The sequence below is a fragment of the Cibotium barometz genome, chromosome 22 (genome assembly GCF_041138505.1).
Source record: "Cibotium barometz isolate CiBa-2024 chromosome 22, ASM4113850v1, whole genome shotgun sequence".
NCBI classification, from domain to species: domain Eukaryota; kingdom Viridiplantae; phylum Streptophyta; class Polypodiopsida; order Cyatheales; family Cibotiaceae; genus Cibotium; species Cibotium barometz.
In genome coordinates this window covers 39,336,566-39,362,538 of record NC_141067.1, presented here as the reverse complement: position 1 = coordinate 39,362,538, position 25,973 = coordinate 39,336,566, and the positions used below count along the sequence as shown (strand labels likewise).

At 43.8% G+C, this 25,973-nt stretch overlaps 1 pseudogene across 1 annotated transcript in view; it reads right to left on the bottom strand.

Annotated features, from left to right (window-relative positions):
• LOC147626594 (flagellar radial spoke protein 5-like) overlaps positions 1–24,379 on the bottom strand; it is a 67,708-nt pseudogene extending 43,329 nt beyond the window's left edge. Inside the window, exon 1 of the transcript XR_015268633.1 lies at positions 24,210–24,379. The product of XR_015268633.1 is annotated as a flagellar radial spoke protein 5-like (transcript). The remainder of the gene's footprint in view (positions 1–24,209) is intronic.
• Between the last annotated feature and the right edge of the window lie 1,594 nt (positions 24,380–25,973).

Genomic DNA, 25,973 nt, shown 5'->3' with positions numbered 1-25,973 from the left:
GGCGCGCTAGGATAGGGATTGAGAAGCTTAATGGCTATATTAGAATATACAAGGTAAGTGGATTTTAAAACTGAAGAGGGACCTTCTTCTTGACCTTGACCAGTGCTAGGGGTTGGTTGGCTAGGCTTATGGGCTTTAAAAAAGTTTTGTATTTCAGGAATTTCTTCATTATCAATATCAAGGTAGTTTATGTGAGTGGCATCAAAATTATATCTTACATTGGTGAACATAGCTTCTAAATGCTTGTAGATATTAGTATAGAGTTTAAGGATGCCGACAGGGTGATATAATGTAGACTCACAGAGATTCAAATGTTGGTGAGTATTGTGCACTTCCAGCCACCCATGACTAATTACCCATTGATAAGTATTTGCAACCACCTCGTAGTTGGCTAGCGTCTCTGGTATGCCATCTGGAACAAACAGGTCGAGTTTTTCGATACTGTTATCCAGGTTTTTTGAATTTTGGAGCAAGCGACACCAACTACCGAGGTTTAGCACTCTAGGATGCAAGGGGTACAAGAAGATGTCCTGAGGGTTAGTTAATATAAGGTCGCCCCTCAAAATGCCCGTGATGATTGTTGGGTCAACAGCATCACGTTCAGTATTTTGTTTAATTAGTGTCAATTCACCTAGGCCTATATCTTCAGCTAAGTTTATATCATATTGAAGTAATGAGAGTGTTAGTGTAGATAAAAACAAAGTAAGAGTGTGAGGAGGGGCCCGAGGAGTTACTGGCAGTTGGCCCAACTCCGAGATGCGCTCAAGGAGGATATGTAGATCATCTGTCGGCTCCGCGTGTTGACTCCTTTCTTGTGCAACGAGCTGACGTGGCGAGCTGACGTGCCAGATCATACAGGCGAGAGTCGGCATTGCTGAGGTTGTTGGAGATGGTTGTTTCCCAGATCATTCTTTCCGCATCCATCTCTTCAAATCTCCTTGTTGCATCTTCTTGTGCTCGCCGGGCAGTGGCTTCCCTTTGTTGTGCTTCAGTAATTTGATTGAGTCTTTGTGCCGCCAATCGTTGAGTGTCCTGTAGTTGCACTACTGTAAGCTGTGATATGGCCTCTTGATGCTCCAATTCATTCTTTTGCGCCTCTGCCTGGTTTGCACTGATGGTTGTGCAGGGCTTGCTTGTTGTTGTGGTTCCTGCATAGTAGAGCCGAGTATCTTTTCTTGAAAGGCCTCTTTGTATGTGGGGATTTCTATTGCCACCGCCGCTTCCAATCGTTGTGATTCTGCTGCTACATCAACAAGTATTCCTCTCATCCTTTTATATTTTCTTTTTGCGGTCTTTTTTGATTTTATTGATGAGATCTTGTGTTTCCATTCATACTACCTGCCCCTCTTCTAACTTGCCAGTAGCTTCTTTAGGTTGGTCGGGTATGAGTGCTAACTGCATGTGCTCTTCTAGTTCAAGCTCTTTCAGAGGCCTCTTTGCTACATGGTTAAGTACCTGTGTGAGGAGGTATAGATTGCTGATCTTCGATTGATGGGCCTTCAAGTAATTTTTCATCTCTTTATGCATATAGAAAGCCCAGTCCTCCTCCTTTTCCTCATAAGCTTTTGCGATCCTGTTTAAAGCCACTCTGTTGTACCTACCTACAGGCTTTATTTGCATCAAGAGGGACATCACTCTGCATGCCTTCTCTGTAGCTTCATCTCTGATATTGTCGTATTCTGCTCCATTTGAATTGTAAGAATCTTTCTTGAGCATATCATTTATAGGCATCGTATCAATGTTGTGCTTATGGGCTTTCACTGCAGCTGGGAGTTGTAAGGCATCTCTGATTAAGTCCTCTCTGATGAGGAGCTGTTCTGTGGTGCCATCAGCCTTTGTAATCTTTCCTCTCTTTGTTTGCTTGTCGTATGTCTTCAGGTATTTGGCGCAGAGCTCTGTGTCGACTACGCGGGGCAGTACCTCCGCCATTCTACCGAGGCCTACTTTGTCAAGTTTTGCCTTGACTTCCGCATCTTCTAGCAAGTGGAGACATTATGGGTTGTGGCACTGGAGAGTCACCTTCCCGTGGGGTGTGATGATTTCTTTCCTGACGAGGATGCCCTGCAATGATTGGGCATAAGGGCCCAAGAAATTTGTCTTTAGCTTGCTCGATCCTTGTTGTTGGTGGCTGGCTGGGAACCCCGTAGCACTGCTTGCTTGCGTGGTGGATGGTTGCTCGCGGGCTTCGGATTCGAAGACAAACATCTATATCACCATATACAATCAGTCGAATGACTGGTGGGTAGTTCCTTTTTCTTTTTCTTTTTTTTTCTTTTTTTTTGGTTAGTAATTTAGTGTTAGTATATAAATCTAGATGAGAGAATGTGAGTGTATTAATATTTTAGTGATTAGTTACTAGTCGTGAAAAAGATGTGAAACCCATCCCCGTGAAAAACATACGCGTGAAACAGTGGAGACGTGAATCACCATGACGTGAATTACTATGACATGAATGTGCAGACGTGAAACACAGTCGCGTGAAACAACATGGCGTGAATTACTATAACGTGAATGTGTAGACGTGAAACTCTATGGCATGAAACACAATCACGTGAAACAGCATGGCGTGAATCACCATGACGTGAATGTGCAGACGTGAAATAGTATGACGTGAAACTGGGGGGCGTGAAACACAATGACATAAATGTGCAAACATGAAACTCCGTGGCATGAAACACAGTCACGTGAAACAGCATGGCGTGAATTACTATGACGTGAATGTGCAGACGTGAAACAGTATGACGTGAAACTAGGGGGCGTGAAACACAATGATGTGAATGTGCAGACGTGAAACTCTGTGGCGTGAAACACACTCACGTGAAACAGCATGGCGTGAATCACCATGACCTGACTGTGCAGATGTGAATCTGCAGTGATGAATTTATAACGGTGTGTGCACATGTTTAGGATGGAGTTTTACATATATTGAAAAACGACATGTATTGATTGCATACAAGTGATTTATCTTCAACACAAGATGACAGGCATTCGTTCATTCAATCGACTGGTTTCAATGCAAGTAGACATGTTGGACACACACAATCAATTGATAACATCATAGAAAAAAGAGAAAAAAGGAAAGCAAAGAAAAAGAAAAAAGAGAGAGCTCCCACCTCGAAGGGCTTGGGTATGCAGTTGAAAGCGGTTGAATGAAGGCGCAAAGATGCTTGATGATCAGAATTGGCTCACGAACACGGCTCTCACACGATGCAAAGTGACAAAAAAAAGAAATTTTGATGTTGTAACGCAACCATCGGACAAGGCGGCTGCGTTTAATGAAGAAGCCACGTGTCATTTCATAATTGGCTATCGGAGTTTCTACTGTTTCACGGCATGATAGTCTTCAAACTTCTTCACGATGTGAAACACTAATCAATGGTTCACAACGTGAACGACTATAGTGTGATTCATGGCATGAACCATTTTTCTGCAGTTTCACGTGGAGTGTATAAGATCGAATTTTTTTTTCTTACTGTGCTCAAACACTTACACATGCATATGATGATGCATTACTTACCTTGTCCCTTTGATATCACCATGAAAACCAAGGGTTCACCTGGGTACTTTTGGGCATTTGCTGATGCAGTCTTTTTAGCTCTATGTGTGAGCTCCTTATTGTTCCTTCCACCCAACTAAACAATTTTGTTGCTGTGTCTGGTTGTGGATGGTTTCCATTTGGAACCTCTTTGCTTCTATCTTCACATTTCTTGTTCAATTCTATTGTCAGAGTAGGTATTGTTGTTGCCGTGGTCATTCTCAATTCAATTGGCTGAATTTTCTTTCTCCTCCACACAAAAGCAAGTGTGGTGCTGGTTCGATCGAGGAGTTGATGCTATAAGCCATCACATCTCTTTGTATATTGATTCAAACCTTTTGTGGTTTTGGCCATGGACTTAGGTTTGGGTACCCATATTGCTGTATTGCCTTGATAGTAGCCTTGTGCTCGCAATAGGTCCTTTCGGACCCATTGCTGACGACAATCATGAGGCCTCTGCTAGTGCTTGGAGTTCTGCCACTTGGTAGGTGTTGGCAACGGCCGGCTTTTAAATTGTGTTTTCCCTTGACTCTTTTCATTACTCATTGTGTCCTTCCTCTCTAGTTGATCCTTAAGTTGATTCTTAAGCACCCATTTTTGTGTACCCTTGTATGTTGGGTATTGTGGAGGCAAATTCAACATAATGGGTGCAGATTCTGTTTTTCGAGGTGTTGCCTCTACAGTGTTTTGTTTCCCTTGATTTGTCGAGTTCCATAATGGTATGGACATAACCTTCTCACCGATACTCAACAATGCTGTTCTTTCTTCCCATTGGATATTGCCTTGTTGGCACAGAACCAGGATCGTCCTAGGATCATCTCTTCCTCCATTGTACCTGCAGGATCACAAATACCTTCCCGACCAAGGAATTATTACTAATAGAAATATTAACATTTAAATACCCCTCGGCCTTTATGGTTGTTAGGTGCACACTACAAACTTGAGCATCCGTGGGTTCAAGGTGTGGTTTTTCTAAGGCCACCCAAGTATCATATGAGATCGGCTGGACCCTGTATCTATTAATGCAATACTTGTTGCAACGCCCTTAGCTATTGTGAGTCCCAACTTGAGTCATACTGGCTCAATATTTAGATCCCCTTCGTCCACAAGGGTTACGTGAAAGAGTGCACAGAACGGAAGCAAAGGGACACTAGAATGTGCTGAACAGAGAGTGCAAGAGAGAGAGAGATATGAAGCAAACTAAGCTGAATATACTGAAGCAAAACAGTCCCCCAAGCAAGAGACACTACAAGTCTCAACTGGAGCTACTGGACTGGCCGACTGGAAAATGCCAGAAAGGCTGGGAAAAATCCCAAAAAAATACACTTCCTGATTCACATGCTAACACATTCATTCACATCCTTTATCATTTATATCTATCCAATTTACTTCCATGTCATCGCCTCTATCCTCGTTCATATCCATCACATTCACATCCACATATATTCTTCCACATACATCCACATCCATACTTATCACATCACATCTATCCTTTCACATACATAAAAAAGGGGTGGCCAGCCCACAAGCAAGGGCCATGCAAAAGAGACCTAATGGACACCATAAATGAGCATAAACTCAGGGTTAATGTGCTAACACTCCCTCTCGACACCAGATACTGAACAAACTCCGAGAAGCCGAAGAATTCATCCTCTGTCAAAGACAAAAGAATGCAACAACAACAGGTACCAGGAAAGCTCTACAAGCAATCTCCACAACAACTCAACTACAAAAGCAACAGAATAAGTTGCCAGGTACACTATTCTTCTAGAAGAAAACAACCATGAAGGTTGTGTCGTGCTGCTCCAAATATCAGTGCCAAACCCAAATATAAACACAGTGTCATAGGAATCCCTAGAAGCCTGTAGCTCCAAGAAGATAATACCCTCAAAAGAAATAGAGTCCATCTGCTCTAACTCTGTACCAAGAGTAGCCAAATGCTGGACAATAGCATCCTCCTCAAAGGTCGGCATCGCCAGATGCAAGAACTCAACTGCCCCCTCTGAAAACTTATGTCGGGACTCCACAGGCCCAACCAAATCCAAATCCCAATCCTTCAATCCCTGGAAGTACCACTAAGTCCCAGGCACGATCACAGACACACCTGACCACAATCCAAAATCCTCACACAGAGTAAGGGAAGTAGGAACATTCACAGTAGTGGTAACTGAAGTAGTAGTAGCCTCCTCAATAGCATAACACAGCGTAGAAGCAAGCTCCTCCATAGAAGGCAAAGGGACCAGCAACACATCCTGGTCACTAGTTGTCGAAGAAAGACTCGGAGGCGAAGCAATAGGAGACAAATCCCCCTCAGAAGCTGTGAGCAAAGATAGCCCACTGTCATCCTCAAAAACATTACCAGATATATCATCCTGGCAGGGAGAAGCATGCACAGAAACTGAAGGCAAGGCAACAAGAGAAACAAACTCCTCAGATGCAATGAGCAAAACTGGCCCACTATCCCTCACTGCAGGAACATCTCCAAAAGAACTGTCCATAAGATCACTGGCTGTAGAGCACCCAGAAGCAGAAAGCATCTGCCGATCACTGGCATCACCATACAGGTCACAAAGCAACTGCCACACATAGAAAGTAGAAGCATCATCAGGAGCATAGATGAAGTGTCGAAAAACCGAATCCTGACAATTCAGGAGGAAGCCATAGATCTGTCCAATAATCTTCCTCCACCGACACACATCCTCCGCCGAGGCAAGGTCCGGCAAGCATCGATTCTTGTACGAGAGAAACTCCATCAAACTGTACTCCCTGAGAATAGAAGTAACCTCCAACTTCCATGACTGAAAGTTACCACGATCCAACTTGTCTGCCTCATCAAGGAAATAACAAGAGAGTGGTACGGGAGCCAAATCTGAAGTTGTCATCATTGATCCAATCAAGAGAACCAACCCTCATAAGATAAAACTGTCCAAATCAGAAAACGGTGGTATAGGTCCTTTCCTCCCACCAAAACGCAGCCCCAAGAGGCTAGACACCACCCGAAAATCCTCTTGTAGCAAAAAAAAAAACACAGAAGCTTCTGTCGACTGTACCTCCAACCTTGAGTTCACCAGAAGCGGAAAGCAAAAAATGCGGATTTGATATAGATTTGATATAGAGAGGAAAGGCAGCCGCACAAGGCCTAGGAATATGCTGTAAGAGGGTGCAAGAGGGAAAGGCATCAACGAGGACTGTAGCTTGGGCTCTCCTCAAGAAAACGCACAATCTCTGAAGAAGAAGTGTCCTCCACAGGTACCAAAAGTGCCACCAAAGCCAGCAACACCAAAGACCCCCTCTACAAAGGAGCAAGCCCACTGGAGAGGAAAACGCAGCACAGAAGGCTGCTGTCCTGAAGAAAACAGGCCGCCTATGTCCCAAACTCCTCGTGGAAAAGAAAACGCTGGTCAACAAGTACCTGATGGCTGAGTTGATGAAGCCAATATGAAGGCGAAGCGACCAGCAGGTTCAGTCCAGAAAATGCAGCAGTAAAGGGCTGCAGATCTGAGAGAAAACGCAGAGGAGAGGGTGCTGAAAACAGGGCTGAATCTGGGGCAGCAAAGAGGTCGCTAAACCGGGAGCTCTGATACCATGAAAGAGTGCACAGAGCGAAAGCAAAGGGGCACTAGAATGTGCTGAACAGAGAGTGCAAGAGAGAGAGCGATATGAAGCAAACTAAGTTGAATATACTGAAGCAAAACAATCCCAAGCAAGAGACACTACAAGTCTCATAAGTGGGAGTAAATATGTACCAGACTGAATGAACAATGAGAGGCCAGCACCTCCTATTTATAGTTGAGGTGAGCTGGCCGACTGGAGCTGCAAAACAAGCTAACTGGAGCTACAAGACTAGCTGACTGGAAAATGCCAGAAAGGCTGGGAAAAATCCCAGAAAAATACATAAAAAAAAGGGGTGGCCAGCCCACAAGCAAGGGCCATGCAAAAGGGACCTAATGGACACCATAAATGAGCAGAAACTAGGAATGAATGTGCTATCATTACAGCACCATGTTGGCATGTATCAGGCCTTTATGCATTTTAGCTTTGACTTGCCTAGCCTTAGCTTCCTCTTGCGCTTGCTGGATTTTTTCTTTTGCAAGTTGTTTCTGTTGTTTTAAGAGGTGTTTCTGCAAGAGCATCTCTTGGGTCAATGGTCCAAAATATTTTTTTAGTTTGCTCCCATTGACATAGCCCTCCATTTGGATGCCATCAATCGTTTCTATTCAGACAGACCCATGTGGTGTGATTTCCGATACTCAGAATGGTCCCAAGCCTCGGTATTTAAGTTTCTTTTTCCTGGCGTTTCCCACACCATACATGAGGACAAGGTCCCCCGTTTTTAGTTCTTTTTGCTTAAGGTTTTTATCAAACCAGTGTTTCCTGCGTAACTTTTCGACCATGAGCCCATGTGATGCTATCAATCGGGTCTCATCCAGTTTTTCCAAGTCAATTAACCTTTCAGCTAATGCATTCTCAGTTAGACGCTCCTGTATAGCAATCCTTAAGCTTGGGACTAGGTATTCCATGGGCATAACCGCTTCAACACCATAAGCTAGACGAAAAGGAGTATATCCCGTCGCTACCTTATATGATGTGTGGTAGGCCCAAAGAGCCGCTATCAGCTTATACTCCCAATCTGTTCAATTTGCTTCCAATGTTTTTGTCAAGATATTACGAACTCTATGGCGTCCCCAAATAACGTAGGCCACCAGAGTCCAACTTGAAGCACTTTTCGAGTATTTCTCCAACAAAATGCCCGCCTGCTATCCCTGAATGAGACTCTTCCAGTATGGTTACAAATTCATCCTCTCTTACGCACCGTCTGAGCACATCGTCTTTGCCTAGCCTATATAGTTCTCCCGCAATCAATTGATATGGTGCCGCAAGCTTGATAAGCAGCCGCATCTTATCTTTGTTCAAGGGTATGTCCTATGGAAAACCATAAGCTAGATACTCTAAGATCTCTTCGCTCCACTCAGGTACCATGTCCAACTTGAATAAACAAGCATCAAGAAGGTCATCATCGACACCAATTGCAGGTTACCCATTTGGAATTCTGAACAAGTGGTCGGCCAACACATGCTATGTTCCCTTCCTTACTGTGACAGTGAAGTCGAATTCCAACAACAATGGTAGCCACCGGGTGATTCTTCCCGTGGTGCAAGGTTTATTCACTAGATATAGTAAAGCTTGATGGTCTACAAAAAATATAAATTTGTTGGCCAAGAGATAATGTCGATATTTCTTGACGGCGTAGACCATGGCCAATCCTTCTCTCTGTAGTGGTGTAGTTCACCTCTGCATCATTCAACTGACAACTAGCGAAGCAAACTAGATAGTCCAATTTGAACTCACCAAGTTGGGTTAGCACGCAGCCAATAGCAAAATTTGATGCATCGATGTGTTCGTGAAATATGAGATCCCAATTGGGGGGTCGCAAAATAGGCGCACTTATCAAGGCTTGCTTCAGACAATCATAAGCTTCTTAACAGTCCTCAGTCCACTCAAAGACAATGAGAAGTTTGTACAAAGGTCTGGCTATCTCAGCATAAAAAATGATGAAGCGTCGATAATACCCCACATAATCCATAAACCTTTGCACTCCTTTGTAGTTGGTTTAGGCGGTGGTAGCTCCAAGATCAATTTGACCTTGCTATCATCAGTGGATATACCATTCTTTGAGACTATGTGTCCCAATATCCCACCATGCTTGACCCCGAACTGGCACTTCAAAGGGTTTAGTGATATATGATATAATCAACAACGTTCAAATACTTTCCTCAAGCAAGCCAGATGATCTTCCCATCGAGAATGTGCACATAGATCATCAATGAATACCTCCAACCACTTTTGCAAGTAGTCCTTAAAAGCTGTGCACATCAACCGTTGAAAGGTTGCAAGGGCATTTGTGAGACCGAACAGCATAACCTTGTAAGCAAATGTCCCCCACATTGTGTTGAAGGCTATCTTATGTTGGTCTTCTGGTGCTATGGACACCTGATTGTACCCGGAAAACCCATCCAAGAAGCTATACGCTTCCCTCCCAGCCACTCTTTCCAAAACATGTTCGGTATAAGGTAATGGGTAATGGTCCTTCCGAGTGGCTGCATTTACTTTGTTAAGATGAACACATACTCTCAGTTTTCCATTCTTTTTAGGCACTATCACAATTGGTGCCAACCAATCCGTATGTTCGATCTCATAGATAAAGTCCGAAGCAATGAGCTTATCAATTTCCTCCTTTACAATTGCTGCATACTTAGGATTCATCTGATATGGTTTCTGCCTGGCTGGTCTCGAACCTTCCATGATTGGAATCGTATGTTGTACCACCTTCGATAGTTCTTGAAATGGTCGGGTACTGAAAGTAAGTCTAGTTTGTCCTCATTGTCACTTTTGGCTTTTGCCATGATCTTCTTGGCCTCACGCTCCACCTCTGCTAAGACCTTGTTGCGTTTTCGGCACCCTGCTTTTGTAAGCTTGGATGCATCGGTTTCTTGAAGGGCAATTTTCTATTTGTGCCTCCCTTCCAATGATATTTTACTCAACTCCTCGCCCCAGCCCTTTGAGAATTCATCATGTACTTTCATAGCCTCAAGGTATCTCAACCATTGGGCATCCATAGGTCTGCTTCGTAGCATGGCATTTCGTCGGGCTAGATACTGTTTCTGTCTCCGCCATCATCTGAGGTGTTGAGCATTGGTACGGCTTCGTGCCACAGTACTTTCTGTACTTGATGTCTCCCTTCTTGATTCCTCATCCAGTGTCCGCCAATTAACCATGCAGATAGAAGTCGTGGGCACGATTCCAGATTCCAAATACTGGGTTCCCCTGGGCTGTATTACATCAATGGTAGCCAACACATGCATCCAATTTTCACTGAAGTCTGGAGGAGGTAGTGACGCAAACATTCTCGTTTCCTCCTCATCCTTGGTTTCCCCCTTAGTAGGTTGGTATATCTGTAATGGATGTGGTTCGCTTCGTTGTGACCGAAGCATTACCAAACAATTGCCCTTCCATGGGGTGTGCTTTCCATGCTCTTAGAACAATCTTCAAGATTTGTGAATCCCTGCGTACATACACATGATCCAAGGCCCAATCATGCACCAATTTGGATTCCCTCATGAAAGGTCATCCCAATATTATGTCATATGTATCAGGTTGGCGTAGGAAGTCCATGACCACAAATGTATGACGATAGCGAAACGTAAAAAGTCTGAATTTAACATTCTCCAAGAGCCCAATGGGTCTCGAAGATGTTCCATCAACCATTTTAACGATTAAATCTACTTTTTTTAGATCACGTTTCCCCCAGTTTTCCCAACAACGTTTGGTAATGATGCTAACCCCTACCCCACCATCCAGGATAGCCAATGCCTGGTATCCATTATGATGAATCGGGATGGTAGCGTTCGTGTCGTCACTTTCATAGTAGCGTCCCAGTTAGTTAACTGGTATCTTAACGACTCGAGTTTCCTTTGTGTGCTTCAAGGTTCTTTCTGCCAGGGGTGGCAAAGTCTCCTTCATATTATCGGCTGGCCTTAAACCGCCCTTGACCCATTCTTTTACATCTGTCCATAAGATTGGTGAATTGCGTAACAGTTGTCCCAACGACATCTAGACAGGCGTGGATAGTACAGCCGCGAGGCTTCCTATATCACTAGGTTCTTTGGATATAGAGGGTTCTTCCCATGTAGGTGTTTCGTATTCTTCCACGGGGAAGGAATGGATAGACCCCCCCAACTCATTTTTCTCAAACATTCTAGACATTGTGTTGGTCTGCGGAGTCCTCCTTGTTCCTTCCGGAATCAGGGTTGGCATGTTCAATACCCTATTCCGAGTTGGTTCATCTCGTGGATAGATGGTATCCCTTACTCGGCTGGTCCTTAGCTTAGTGTCATGAAGTCGTCGATATTCTTCAACTAAGGCCTTGGCATCTTCGAGCTTTCTTATTTCTTCGTCGGCATTGGAATATTCACCAACCCCCTTAGGAGTTGCTGGTTGTTCTCCTTGTTTTCCCTGGTCTAATCCTCCAAGATTGATCCTTTGACCTCCCTCATCCTTTGATTGGGTGGATCCGATATCAATTGTATCTTCTTTGGATCCGTCTTGGATTGTAACCCGTGTGTCCCCCTTTCCTACTTTCTTCACTCTTCTCCTGCGGCCAGATCTGGAAATAGATTGTACACTAATGGTCCGGATGGTGGCCTGATTAACAGTAGAAGCAGAGCCACTTGCTCGGTAGGGACAATCCTTGATCAAGTGATCAATTCCACATTTACTGCAGGTGAGTACTGGCATGCCATTGGGCGTGGCCGCCACTTGTTGTGGTTGGTGTGTATGATTCATATTCTTGTTTGGGCATTCAGCTACTCAATGTGGCCCACCGCAACCATAGCATTGTAAAGGTTCTCTTCTCAGATTTGAGTATATTTCCTTGCCCTTCCACTGTACCATGGTTTGAAACACAGGTACTAGTGTGTTATTCTGTAGGACATAGTATTCTGGCGTAACCTCAGTCATGTCCTCGTAGTATTCCCTACTAAGTTCTATTTCCCACACCATGTCAACATCTTCTGATGGCTCTTCAATCATTACTTGATTGATCTTCGTCTGTGGTGGTTGTGGCGGTAGAACTGGTGAGGGCAAGGACGAAGCGTCTTGTACTCGGAACATCCCCCTAGGTAAGTAGGAAGAGTTGGGTTGTCCAGCAGTGGCAGTGATCTGCATAGGTGGTGCCGTCAAAGCCAATGGGGTTCTATTTGCTGGTAGCTGTGCCACATTTTGAAACCTTGGATATCTACACATTGAAGTGTCATGATTTCCCAATTTTACACTGAGCAAAATAAAGTAATGGCCTTGCCCTTAACTGTGGACATTCGGTGGTGGTATGATTTAATCTGTACATAGAGCACCACACCAATTTCCTGCGGGGGTAAAGGTGGCTATGCCCATACCCAGATGTCTCTCTTCCCTCCCTGACCTTTAATTTTTCTAATATGGCATTGCTGAGCTCATCCACAGTCATGTTTCCGACTTGCTTACTTCGAGCTCCAATTTCTTGGTGACTCGAGACACGCGAAGTCGTGGTTGCTGCAGATGTTTTAACATCTTCCGATTGTGGCAATTCTAACATATTATCTTCATATTTGATTGCCAATTTGCAGCATGCATCAAGAGTAACTGGCCGGACTAGTACCAGGTAAACATGCATTTTATGGTCTCTAACCTCTCTCCGGAAACAAGGCAACAATTGATCATCTATCAACCTTTCCCGAAGTTTACACCTGAATTTAAGTGCTTCAGACGCGAGAGACATAGTCTCTCATCGACTCATCTTCCTTTTGTTTGATGTTATGTAATTGTGCCATAGGGCTCCATCTGCCACCACTGCGGGCAAAACTGAGCACAAAAATATTCTTTAACCTTGTGAAGTTAACCTTATCCTCAAGCTTAAGGGTTCGGAACCACTGCTGAGCTTTTCCCTCTAAGGTCAGCGAGAAGGCATGTATCATGGTTACATCACTGACCGGTCCGCAAGTTTCACATGTGGATTCAAAAACCTCTACATGTTGGATAGAATCCCTGTCCCCAGAGAACTTTTGAACAAGTTTTGAAATAATATAGAGTTTCATCTAGGGGAAGGTCAGGGTTCTAGAGTAGAGCCTAGTTCCCTGACCATCCCCCGGCCCATCTCTGCTGCCATATTTAACAGGTCTGCCCTTGTGGCCATATTAAGGTCCATGGCTAGATCGTTTCTAGGCCTCTGGGGATTTGCTCCCCCCCTTCCTAGACCTCGTCCCCTACCTGTATTGGCTCTTCTAGGTATCTCGGGTTCATGGAATGGTCTAGTTGTTGTACACTGGTGGGATTCCCCATTAGTCGCTTCTACCCGTCTTTGTGTCATTAAGAGCTCCATGTCTTGTAACAATGTAGGGTTATTGATCATTAGCTCAATATCCTTTTTGGTACAGAGTCAGTCTTCTACTTCTACAGCCATGTTAGCTAGGTTACCCTCTTCTTCTCTGGTTGTAAACCCTTCCTCCATTCTGGATTCCTCGTTGATGGGTTCCAAGTTCGGAATTTCTCCCTCACTTCTACCTGTAGCAATTTCAAGTTCTTTTCCTCGTGATTGGAGTGGGTTAACACTTCCTGTCTCCTTTCTCTCAGCTTTTGCCCTACGAGTATCAAGCTCTTGTTTCCTTAAGCTCAATTCTCGGAGTTGTCATTCCACCTCACTTCGTTGGAGGTCCAATTTCACTTTCTCCGTGGTGGAAAAGAATATTTAACCTGTCCTAGCTGTACTTTCCACATCTCGTCTAATTCAAGGGGTGTCAGTATTTAATAGCCTAGAATTCAACGTTTGGAATGGCACTTCTTGTCTTGGACCGAGTCCAACGCTAGTTGACAGACCCATGCCCGCAGATTGCGCTTCTTCATCATGACTGGTTTGGAGACCAAAAAATCCCTGGGTGATATCAATGATCCCACTGGACTTGGTTGGGAAGTGTGGTTTATCTTCTTCCCCAAACCCAACGTATCTCAGCTCTTCTTCCATGGATTCTTCACTACTGGTTTCAACGGTGGTCAGGTTTCTCAAAACACTCAAGTGTGTGCTTCCGAAATGTCCCAATCCCACACTTCTTTGGCAGGAAGTTCCTGGGTGATTTGATGCACTATCGTCAAGCATAAGATCGTCTCCGATGAGTTTTTCAAGACCTTAAGTGTATATATGTATGATTTGATAAGCTATTAATCAACCCAAATTGATTTAATTTCTGATTCTATCGCTCTGTTCAGGAGACGTGAAATAGCAGAGAATGTTTTACGTCATGAAACTACAAGAAATGATTCACGTCGTGAATAGTTTTCCTGCACTTTCACGTGCTCAAAAAAATTTCCTTCTTGGGGCTGAATTCCTTCCTTTAGTCGAATTCCCTTTTCTTAGCCGACCTCTGCAGTCTTGGTATTGTCGATCTTTTGGTTCGGCCTACATGTGAATCTGCAGGATTTATTTCACGTCGTGAAACAGTAAGTGTTTCACGCCATGAACCGCTTCAGAAATGATTCACGCCGTGAGAGGTTTACTGCACTTTCACGTGCTCAAAATTTTGGGCAGATTGCACCGTGTCAGAGGTGTCAGGATAAGAGTTTCTATTTTGGAAGGTAATCCCATGATTTCCGGCAATAATCCCGACACTGATTACGTGAGCGATTCGCGGCATGAAACTACAAAGAAATGGTTCACGGCATGAACAACTTTCCTGCACTTTCATGTGAAATTTCTCGCGTCGGTAGTCTGTGGTTTTGGGTGCATAATACTTATCCAAAAGATGAAAATTAGATTATGCCACTCCTGAGGAATGAAATACAAGTTCCTGGCTCAATCAATGGTCCTTTATGTTTTTGATTTTTATGAATTTTTTGAAAAAAGAAGAAAACAACACCCAACCTGCTCCTTCACGTTGGTGTTTTTAGTGATGCTAACTTCAAAATTATCAAAAGTAACCAATGAATCCTTTCCTAAACTACTCCACTACAACATTCACAACATCAAAACCATATCTTTTTTTTTCTACCACACATACCTTATCCCTTCATTTTCCACACAATGCACTACCAGAATGCAAAGGCAATAATGAATACTATGCAATGGAAACTGAAACTCAAAGAGGATGGAAGAAACAAAGGTGTTTCCCTGGCAACGACGCCAAAAATGTTATGGACTACCACACCTCCAAGAGGGAACTCTATACATTCACCTAATGGATGAGCAATAGATCACAACCATCGTGGGGTACTTACCAATGCTTCGATCTTGAGTCCCTTGAGGCCTCCAAGCTCGCTTGTCAAGCTCCACCTCCACACTATCACCGTGGAGTCGCTCACACCATCACATAGACCAATCACACTCTCTCTCTTTCTCTCTCTCTCATACAAGCATGAAAAGAGACACAATGCTAGAATGCTCTCTCTCCTCACTCTCTCTCAAGTCACAAGGAGAGAGCTCTCAACAGCACAAAGGGAATTGTGTCCTTTTTATTATGAGAAAATGCCTTATATACAATTGGCCTTTATTCACGCTTGGGCGCCCAAACCTTTCTTACTAGGCCTTGGGTGGCCAATATCTCAAAATGTACAACCTTTATAGTACCTTTGCATAACACTTATTAATGTCCTCAATTGAGGATCATGTTGTTAATCCAAATGGAATTAACATTGCTTGGGCTTACCTTCGTTCATCTTCATTTCTTCATTTTGAGCGAGAGTCAAAGCCCGGTCATAGGTACAGGGTTCAAAGTTGCGAACTGTGAACCGGATGTTGGGATCTAATCCACGAATGAACTGATCCATCTTGAACTGATCCATCTTGCCCTGCTCAAATAGCCCTAACTGTTGTGCGCTAAAGTGATAACCTTTCTAGAAAACTGAAGCACTGGAGACCCATTCTGTCTGAGTCCATAGAACTCATCTGCCAAGCCAGTCATATACTGGGGCGGGAGGAATCTGGTCTTAAGGTCATGAACAAATGTATCCCAGCTAAAAGCCATGACACCTGTGGTTTGGTCTGTATGAAGACTAGACCAATGCTGCCACGAAGTGACTGCCTCACCTGTAAGGTGGAAAGCCGCTACGTGGACTCTATCCTGAGGATCAGTGATCCTAGCTAATGGAAAATGAGCAATAAATTGATGAATAAACTGATTAACTACTAAATAATCATACTTACTAAAATTCGGTTGACTTCGAATGACGGTAGTCGATGTCGCGGACTGTTGGCTGGTGGCACTTGAGGCTAGGGAAGCTGAAGAGAGGTGCTGGTATCTAAGATGCATGGCCTCCTTTTTCCTTTGGTGCTCGAGTAATATACATTCTCGATCTAGCTCTCATTGGTGCTCCCAAGCGGCGAGTTCAGCCTGACGCCAGTCTTCTTCGATCCTGCGTTGGGCTTCCTCATAGTCCCGTCTATCTGCTTTTTCTTGCTGCTTTCTTTCTTCAGCTTCTACTTTTTCTTGCTGCTTTCTTGCTTCAGCTTTTACTTTTTCTTCTCTCCGTCTAGCCTCGTCTTCTCTTCTTTGTTGTTCCATCTCAAAGAAGAGGGAAATGTAGTCGAGGGTTGCTGGAGGCGGAGGAGGCCGTGTTGCTGTTGCCTCCAAGAGTTGGAGACGCTCCATGAGAAGCTGATTCTAAGCTCTAAGTAGAGCTGTGGTGTCTGTTGTAGTCGGAAGAGCTAGGTCTCCTTCGGGGGAGACATCTTCCAGCTGATGGGTACTCTCCTCTGTAGACATGATGCTGAAGTCGGTGATCGTGCCGGAATGCAATCTGACCATCCAAGAATGCCCACACGCTAGGATACGGCGTGTGTGGACAAGTTGAATTTGATACCAATGTTGAAAGACTGCATGGAGCGGAAGCAGAGTGGCACTAGAATGTGCTGAACAGAGAGTGCAAGAGAGAGAGAGATATGGAGAAAACTATGCTGAATATACTGAAGCAAAACAGTCCCAAGCAAGAGACACTACGAGTCTCATAAGTGAGGGAGCAAAATATGTACAAGACTGAATGAACAATGAGAGGCCAGCACCCACTATTTATAGTAGAGGTAAGCTGGCCGACTGGAGCTGCAAAACAGGCCGACTTGAGCTACTGGACAGGCCGACTGAAAAATGCCAGAAAAGGTGGGAAAAATCCCAAAAAAATACTAGAAAAAGGGGTGGCCAGCCCACAAGCAAGGACCATGCAAAAGGGATCAAATGGGCACCATAAAAGAGCAGAATCTGGGGATGAATGTGCTAACAAATGTAACATGGAGCGGAAGTATTCGTAATTTGAGGATCCTGTCACACAAATGCTCACACCATCTTCTGTATCTTGAGTTTCGCGAGTTTAGCAATCCACTTTAAGGCTTCACACTTTAAGAGTTTTGGGAGAGAGAGAGAGAGAGATGGAAACTGTACACCGTATGGGGTCCCGATTTACCCACTAAAGGGCCCCCTATCCCGTTACCGAAATAGTATTTGCTTTATTTCTTTGAAGAGACTAACGGTGGACTGACGATAAGCCAAACGCAAGATCTAGGAAGACCAAGAGTTGGGCTGAACTGTACATGGCTGTAGAAGCACCAATGATGACCGATCTCGAGCCTATGCACTCTTCCCAATGGATGTAGGAAGGCTGCAAATCTGAGGCTGAGAGAAGGGGCTGATTGGGACTGTTCTAAACTATGTATGAATGCTGAAAATGAGTATGAATGCTGAGTTTTACCTTCACCAAGTGGCTGTAGCAAAACGATGCATATGAGGGTGCTGAAAACTGTATGTATGCTGCTGAAAACGCAAAGAGGACTAAATGTTGAATGCTGTAGATGCTGCGTTGATGCTCCTAGATGCTGATGAGGAAAACACTACGGTATGAGGTGCTAAATCCTAGTTGTTGATGAGGCAAACGCTGAGGTATGAGGTGCTGAATTCTGCAATCGCTTTATGCTCCTTGTGCTAAAGGCTCTAGGCAATGAGGTCTTCAATGCTCATTATGATCTGAATGAATAAATGGATGATATGTTGAGCTATTTATATGGACATAGGGTGCTAGTCGGCTGGCTACAGAGCTGGCGAAATGCACTTGTCCAAGAAAAATATATAAATGATGTAAAAAATGCCCAATAAGTGCTGAAAAATATGGGAATAATACTAGATAAATACTGATGACTGCTATATGATATCTGAAGGCTTTTGCAATGGTCTAGATGGCCTACATGCATATGGAATGAATACTATGCATAAATGCACACATGTCCTGAGCAAACTCTAAGGCTTCTACTGACTCTACATGCATGAATGCATCTCTTCAAGTGGGTTAAGGGACTTGGACTGACTGACTGACTGTCTAAGGCTGAGAGTGACCTACGTATTATCATCCTAAAAAGGTACTAATAATATACAATGTTGCACTGATGATGATGAGCCATCTTGTCACCATGCACTACAATGCAGAGTGCATGTGACAGGGAAAGTGGAAACACAAGAGAGAGGGTGAGAGAGAGAGATGGAGAGGAAACACGGGTGAGAACCTGCTCTCAATATCATCATCAAAAGGAATATATGTCCCGAGCAAGAGGGGAGAAAACCTCGTATGTGAGGGACTGCAGAGCAAACAATGCTAAGCAAGCAATGAAGAATGAGGGAGGCAAGCCAGCTATACATATGCCCATATGAAGGCAGCCGACTAGGGAAAAGGTCCTCCACGACTAGGGAAAAATGCCCAAGACTCCATAAAATGGAAAAACATATGTGAGCGGTGACCAGCCAACATGGTCAGCCCTAGAGGCTAAAATAGGACACCAAACATGAAGCTAGCAAGAAGGGGATGATGTCTAACACCCCCTCTCAGCACCGGATGCTGAGTGAACTCCAAGAAGCCAGAGACGCCAATCAAAGATGAAAGACTACATAAACAAGTACCAAGAAAGCTCCACAAACAATCTCCTCCTCAACTACAAGAAAAGCAAGAGAACAAGCTGCCAGGTACACTGCTCCTCTGGAAGAAAACAACCATGGAGGCTGTGACGTGCTGCTCCAAATAATGGTTCCAAACCCAAGTGTAAGAACGCTCCCCGAAGTCGAATGTCGTGTATCCAACCTAAAGAAGGTATGAAAAACCTCATAACCAAAGAAGATTAGATCCTGTAGACAATCAATCCTGGGAAAAGCAAAGTGCTCCTCGCTGGAACCCTCAAAGAAATAGAGTCAATCTGCTCCAACACTGTACCAAGAGTAGCCACATGCTGTACAAAAGCATCCTCTGAAAAGGTCGACATCGCAAGATGTAAAGACTCTCTAGAAAAGATGGGGTCCATCTGCTCAAACTCCGTACCATGAGTTGCCCAATGTTGTACATCAGTACACGCCACTGAGGTGGGCATCGCAAGATGGGAGGACTCCACATCCCCCTCTGAAAAAAGATGTCGTCGGACCGGTACAAGCCCAACCTGATTCTGATCCAAATCCAAAAAACTCTGGAAGTACCACTGTGTCCTAGGCACGGTTAGCAACCACAGATCCAAAGCATCCCACTGGGTCCAAAAGTCCATCCTCCAAAAAAAAGAGATGGAGAGGAAACACAGGTGAGAACCTGCTCTCAATATCATCATCAAGGGGAATACATGTCTCGAGCAAGAGGGGAGAAAACCTCGTATGTGAGGAACTGCAGCAAACAATGCTAAGCAAGCAGTGAAGAATGAGGGAGGCAAGCCAGCTATATATATGCCCATATGAAGGTAGCCGACTAGGGAAAAGGTCCTCCACAACTAGGAAAAAATGCCCCAAGACTCCATAAAATGGGGAATAATATGGGACAACATATGTGAGGGGTGACCAGCCCCTCTAGCTAACATGCTCAGCCCTAGAGGCTAAAATAGGACACCAAACAGGAAGCCAGCAAGAAGGAGATGATGTCTAATAGCTAGGGTTCATTTATTAGTGATAATCCATTATTACTGATTGGATTGTTATTCATAGTGACAGCAGTGGTCATTATATAAGTGACTTATGGGTTATTGTGATTCATTCAGTCATAGAGTTGGTTGATGGTCTGTGCCTCGACCAGACTCATGCCATGAACATGGCAATTCATAGGCGGTCTTGCCAAAGATCCATTAGGACAAGTTCTAGTGGTATGGGACACCAAGGTCGACTGGCTTGGCCTGTGGGGAGTGGACTAGTCCTTGGCTCGGGAGAGATTCCTAATGAAATCTACGGTCGGGAGATGAGTTTGCCTGTACCCTTCCATGTGTGTTTCACTTGTGTTTTAGGCGGTCCCTTGGGGGCTTTACAATACCAATGTGCAATTAGCCACATGAACTTCATGCCATGAGGGTAAAGCTATGGGCTGTAATTTGAGAGTGCACATAGACTTTGTGTTGATGAAACTATGTGTACTCCTGCTATCCACCAAAGCATGTACCACCCTTCCATTTATGCATGCCTTAAGCCTCAATGTACTTATACCCTTATTACAACCGGCATAGGCATCACTAGAAATATTACACAAAGTGGCCATCTTGTCATCATGAACACACATAGCCTTGGGTAATGGTAATCCGTCGTCATAGTCATCTTACCTCTTCTTTGACCCACCCGAATCAAAAGGGAATTCACCCTCATTCTCAACATCATCCACATCATTGGCATCCGCAAAGCATTCCTCATACTCATCCACAACCTGTTTTGTGTCTTCATTGTAAGATTCGGTGAGGATCATGCTTAATGTCGTTTTCTTGGCTTTGCAAAGCTTCCAATGATCTTTGTTCCATTTATCACCACACTTGAAGCACAACCCTTTGCTCTTCAAATAATTGATGTGATCTTCACCTATGACCTTGCTCTTGTTGGCTCCTTTAGCATCATCATCATTTTAAGGTCTAAGAAATTTATAACAAATCTGTGATTTCTCTCCCACCTCTTTCATACACAATGGGGAACCTAGGAGGGCCCGTATAAGGTGCAATACCACTTGAGCGTTTAACCATAGATGAAGTACCAAAATTAGCCTTTACCCCTTGCCTTGCTTCTCTTACATGTGCATATTTTGCCTCATAAATCTCCACAAGTATCATGGCCTCTTTGACAGTGTCAAGTCTTTAAGCATCCACATCAGCTCTAATATCGTTTCGCACATGGAGTGAAAACTTCATGAGCTTATGAGCAATCCTTGACATTGCCCACTTAATTGAGATCATCCCATTTTTGCACCATCTTAGATTGGCTAAGGGATGAAATGAATGTACGCCTTATCTCATTCTTGATCCAACCAAGTAGTGATCGTGTAATCATGAGCATTCAAGTGCCACCACTTGGCACTACGTATAGGCATAACCTTCCAAATGCAATGTGACAAACAACACTTTGGCTCTATCATTATATGAGGACTAAGCTCAAAATAAACTTGAGTTTACTTGGTGCATAAGCACGCATTGTTGGCCCCCCATAGACCTCATTGCCTTAGACCCACTCTTGCTTCAAGCTAGAAAACCTCTTTTCCCAAAGTATCGAACTTGTTATCGAACCTTTGACCCATGCATTCAACCAAATTTTCATGCCTTTTCATGGTGATGTTATCATTGCGATCCATTCTATCACATAATTTGTGCATGAAGTACAAAACGGTACTCATTTCCTCGCCAACCCTAGGCGCTTCCAACGCATTAGCATTCTCTCATGTCCCTTAATTGACATTACCTTCTTCATGCATATGCTTGTGTAGCTCCTCAAATGTCACAGTGTGAGGTATTTGGTTTGTATTTTCTTGTGGATCTTCCATTTCCTCGGTATGACATGCAATTAACTTTTTGCCCATTAGAGGACAAAACGGAAACAAAAACGGGTATGTTATAGCTTAAATTGTAGCTCTTGGATAGTTCTATCAAGCTATGTAAACAAGTCCCAATCAGCCCCTAGCGTTTCGGACTAATTTAGGGTTTAGTACTTTTTGCAGCAACTCTCACTTTTGACCAAATTTTGCACATAAACCCACCAAAATGCATAGATCAATAGTCCTTCACATCCATCATCACCTCAAGTGTGCTTTGGCAACAAATGAGTATCAACATTGGCCCCCAAGGCATCATACATACAACCTCATGTCATGTACCTTGACCACAAATATAGCTTATATATGTGCCAACCATTGTCATCATTCCTTGTCTATATTGATTGGCAAGGAAAGTATCATGTAGCCAATGATTTCAAGTGAAAATGTCGCTGTTGTGCGTCTCTTTCAACGCCTCCTCGCCAAGGTAGCTACTCCTCTTCCTTACCACTTTACCACATGGCACTTATGGCAAGGAAGATTCAAGCAAACTCTCCAACTTAGCACCTCTTCTCCGCTTGGCAAACCTACCCTTGCATCATACTAGATTTGAATAACGAGAAAAATATGTAATACAAGAAAGCAGAGATATGGTTCTCTTACAATGGAGTGCATGAACTCATGCCAAAACTTTTATCAATCTCATGTGAAGAATAAGCGAATGTTGAAAAAGAAGTTCTCCTTCCTCTTAGTTACAAGCCGATGCCCTTCTCTACGATCTGAGAACCCGAACAGAAATAGTAGGATACTGAAATCGTTAGAGCATTGGATTGTGGGATCGATGGAAATCTGGACCGTCTACAATCTACGATCGCCTGCGATTTGAGAGCCTAAATTAGATGGTCAGATGTTGGTTTCTCTACGATCAGAGAGTCGAATCGGATCGTCTAATACTAGATCGTCTGCGATTGAAGACTCGAATCGAATCATCTGCTAATGCTAGATCGTCTGCGACGATCGAGGAGTCAACCGGTCATCTGCGATTGTAGAGCCGAATCGGATCGTCTAATATTGGATCGTCTCATATCGGAGGCCGAATCAGATCGTCTGCTACTGTTGTTGCTGCTGAATTGAAGAGCCAAATCGGACCATCTAATGCTGGGTCAAGAGCCGAATTGGATTGTTGGAACACTGGATCATCTGATGGTGGTGATTGTTCGAACAAATCACTGGAACGTTGGATCGTCTGCGATCGAAGAGCCCGAACAATCCGTCTGAATACGATGGATCATCTGATGTTGGTGATTGTCCGAACAAATCTACAATCTTAGAGCCTAGTCTACGTCTGCAATCACTTGCGCCTACGATCTGAGAGCCTACTTTTGTGATCCGAAAGACTGAACAGATAACTGGAGCACTGGAAACAACCTACGATTTGAGAGCCGAATTGAACGATTGGAGTGCTCAAAATCTATGTGATATTGAAATCATCTACAATCTTTATGCTGACTCACACTCTCCTTCACAACTAACCCTAGCCAAGATTACGAATCTCTCACACCAAAAAAAAAACCGTGGCCGTCTAGGGTTTGCTCAAAAAGAAGGTATAGATCTAGTCCAAACTAACCCTAATAGCTCCCTAATGGCAAGATCTCAAGCTATGGAAGCTTGGTGAAGCTAGGGTTTGGAGAAAATCAAGAAAATGCAAAAATATCCCAAAATTTTAGAAACATTTGGAGAAAATAGGATCAATGCAAAGCTCTAATACCCATTGAAACAAACTAGAACACTCATTTACCAAAGTTTGCTCGGTTTCACTCAATGGAGAAGGGCACACTTTTCTTCTCGAGTGGGAGAAGCCACCATAGCCAAGATTAGGGAGAAAGCTGTAATTGTGATTAGTATATTGATTAGCCTCCTTCTTTTCACTTGTATACATGACCGCCCTTTCAAACTAAGCTTAAAAGCGTCCATGGGCACAGCCAACCTACTTCCTAGCCTTTGGCTCCTTTCACATTCACTTAATCCCTTGACTTTAAGCCCAAAAATGGACACAATCTCCTCTTTTCACTGTCAACGTCTCCGCAAAATGTTTTTGTGCCTTTTCATCCTGTCAAAATGGCTCCCACCACCACTACGGGCATCCGGGAACGGCAGTAGGTCTACTATAGGTCTACTGTCCCATCCTTGAAGCATGGCTAGAAGCATCCCTACTGCCATTCCCTTACACATATCACTAAGTTCAAAAGGATCATAGGAATCAATGGGAGCTGAAGTGCCGTACATTTTTCCAGAGCCGTGCATTTTCCAGATAATGTTTAACTCAGAGTAAGAAACAATGCAGTAGGATAACTGTGGGATTAGAGCACTTTACATATGTCAGCCATGTCGAAGGTGGTGAATCCGGCGTCGGCATAGCGGAGCATGGCGTCCACGGCAGCCTGTGGGTCGATCCTGCCCCACCCGCCGCTCGTCTGCCACATGCCGTTGACAACCCTGCAAATCTCCAGCCTGTCGTTTCCGCTCTGTACGGCGGCCCGCCATGCGTCGGCTGCTCTCTGCGGCGGGTGGAGCTCCACTTGCTGGCATACAGTTGCGGCGGCGGCCATGCGCCTCCGCCTTGCATGAAGGGGAAGGGTGGCGTGGAGAATGCAGGAGTAGTGGGCGCAGCTGCTAACGCATGTGGTCTCTGAGAGCACAGAACTAGGGTTTACGGGACAGGGAGAGAGGAGAGAGGCCATGGCTGGTGCCACGGCGAGATGAGCTGATAATCACTGGTTTCACGTCCACCAATGATAAGAGGTATATATATAATAATAATAATAAAGGGGGAAATTTTATTTTTACAAGTCCAAAAATTTAACCGATTTTGAAAATATATACACAAAAATCTTAGCCTTTACTTTCCAGGCCAACAACCAAACACAATAGAGAATGACGTTTCCCAATGCCAACCCATATTTCAAGAGTTAAAAGAAAAATACACTTTAAAGGATGGCTTTTTAAAAGGTCCACCCAAAATTTTAGCAGTTTTTTCCAAGAAAAAATACAGTGAAGAATGGCTTTTTTCGTTGCACTAGTTATAGCATAATATAGAGGTTTCCTTGTTGCAAAAGAAAAGGGAAGCTCACCAAAACCTGCCCACAAAGACAAAAGTCAACAAAAAGGTACTATGTGTATTGACAAGTTTTTTTTTTGAAATTTGAGATACAGATGCACCCCAAATACTCTACTAGCACACCTTGCACGTTATCACAAGCTTTTAACTTACCATGCCACACACCATTTGAACTTGGGACATCATGCTAGTATCGAGCACCTTGCCCAACTTAGCTAACAAAGAATAACTTTGGAGGTCTCTAAGGTCTCTAAATTTCTTGACATTGGTGCCTAGAGTGATTAGCATCAAAATTCAAATCACTAAGTATGGAGGACCTTTTTTATTTTATTTTTTTAATGTCACCTTTGATAATGGCCTCATTAAATGCAAAGAAATGCAACCGTTTTATTTGAAATGGGGGTGAGCAGACCTCTCTCTCTCTCTCTCTCTCTCTCTCTCTCTCTCTCTCTCTCTCTCTCTCTCACACACACACACGTAGGTATGTATCTATCTGTGTGTGGCACACACACACACACACACACACACAAAACTATATGCATGCATGCATACAATTGTGTTCAACGATGGTGGTGTATCGTATTGATATCTATATGAGAGTGGTAATGGTAGTCAGATGAAGAACCAAATGAAGAGTCAGATGAAGATTCAAATGAACAATCATAGGAGGAAGAATACTACTGGGAATCCGCACTTCAAAAACAAGAAAGATAAGAAAAACACAGAAGCATGCATTTATCAAGAAGAATGCTAAGGTCTCATAAGTTCTAGATTTGCCCAGTGGAGGAAAAAGTGATGTCCCAAACTAACATAACTAGAAATTAAACCAGGAGAAGGAGAATAAGAATATGACAAGAATTGAAAAGGCACAGAAAGAGTAGAAATGTTATGGAAATGTGAATTATGGAATTATTTGATATTTTATGTGGTATTTATGGTATGCTCATTTGCTGCACAGTTGTGACTGGCTACACGCGAGTGCGTGGAGCAGTGGTCGCATCGTAATGGGCGGATAAGCAA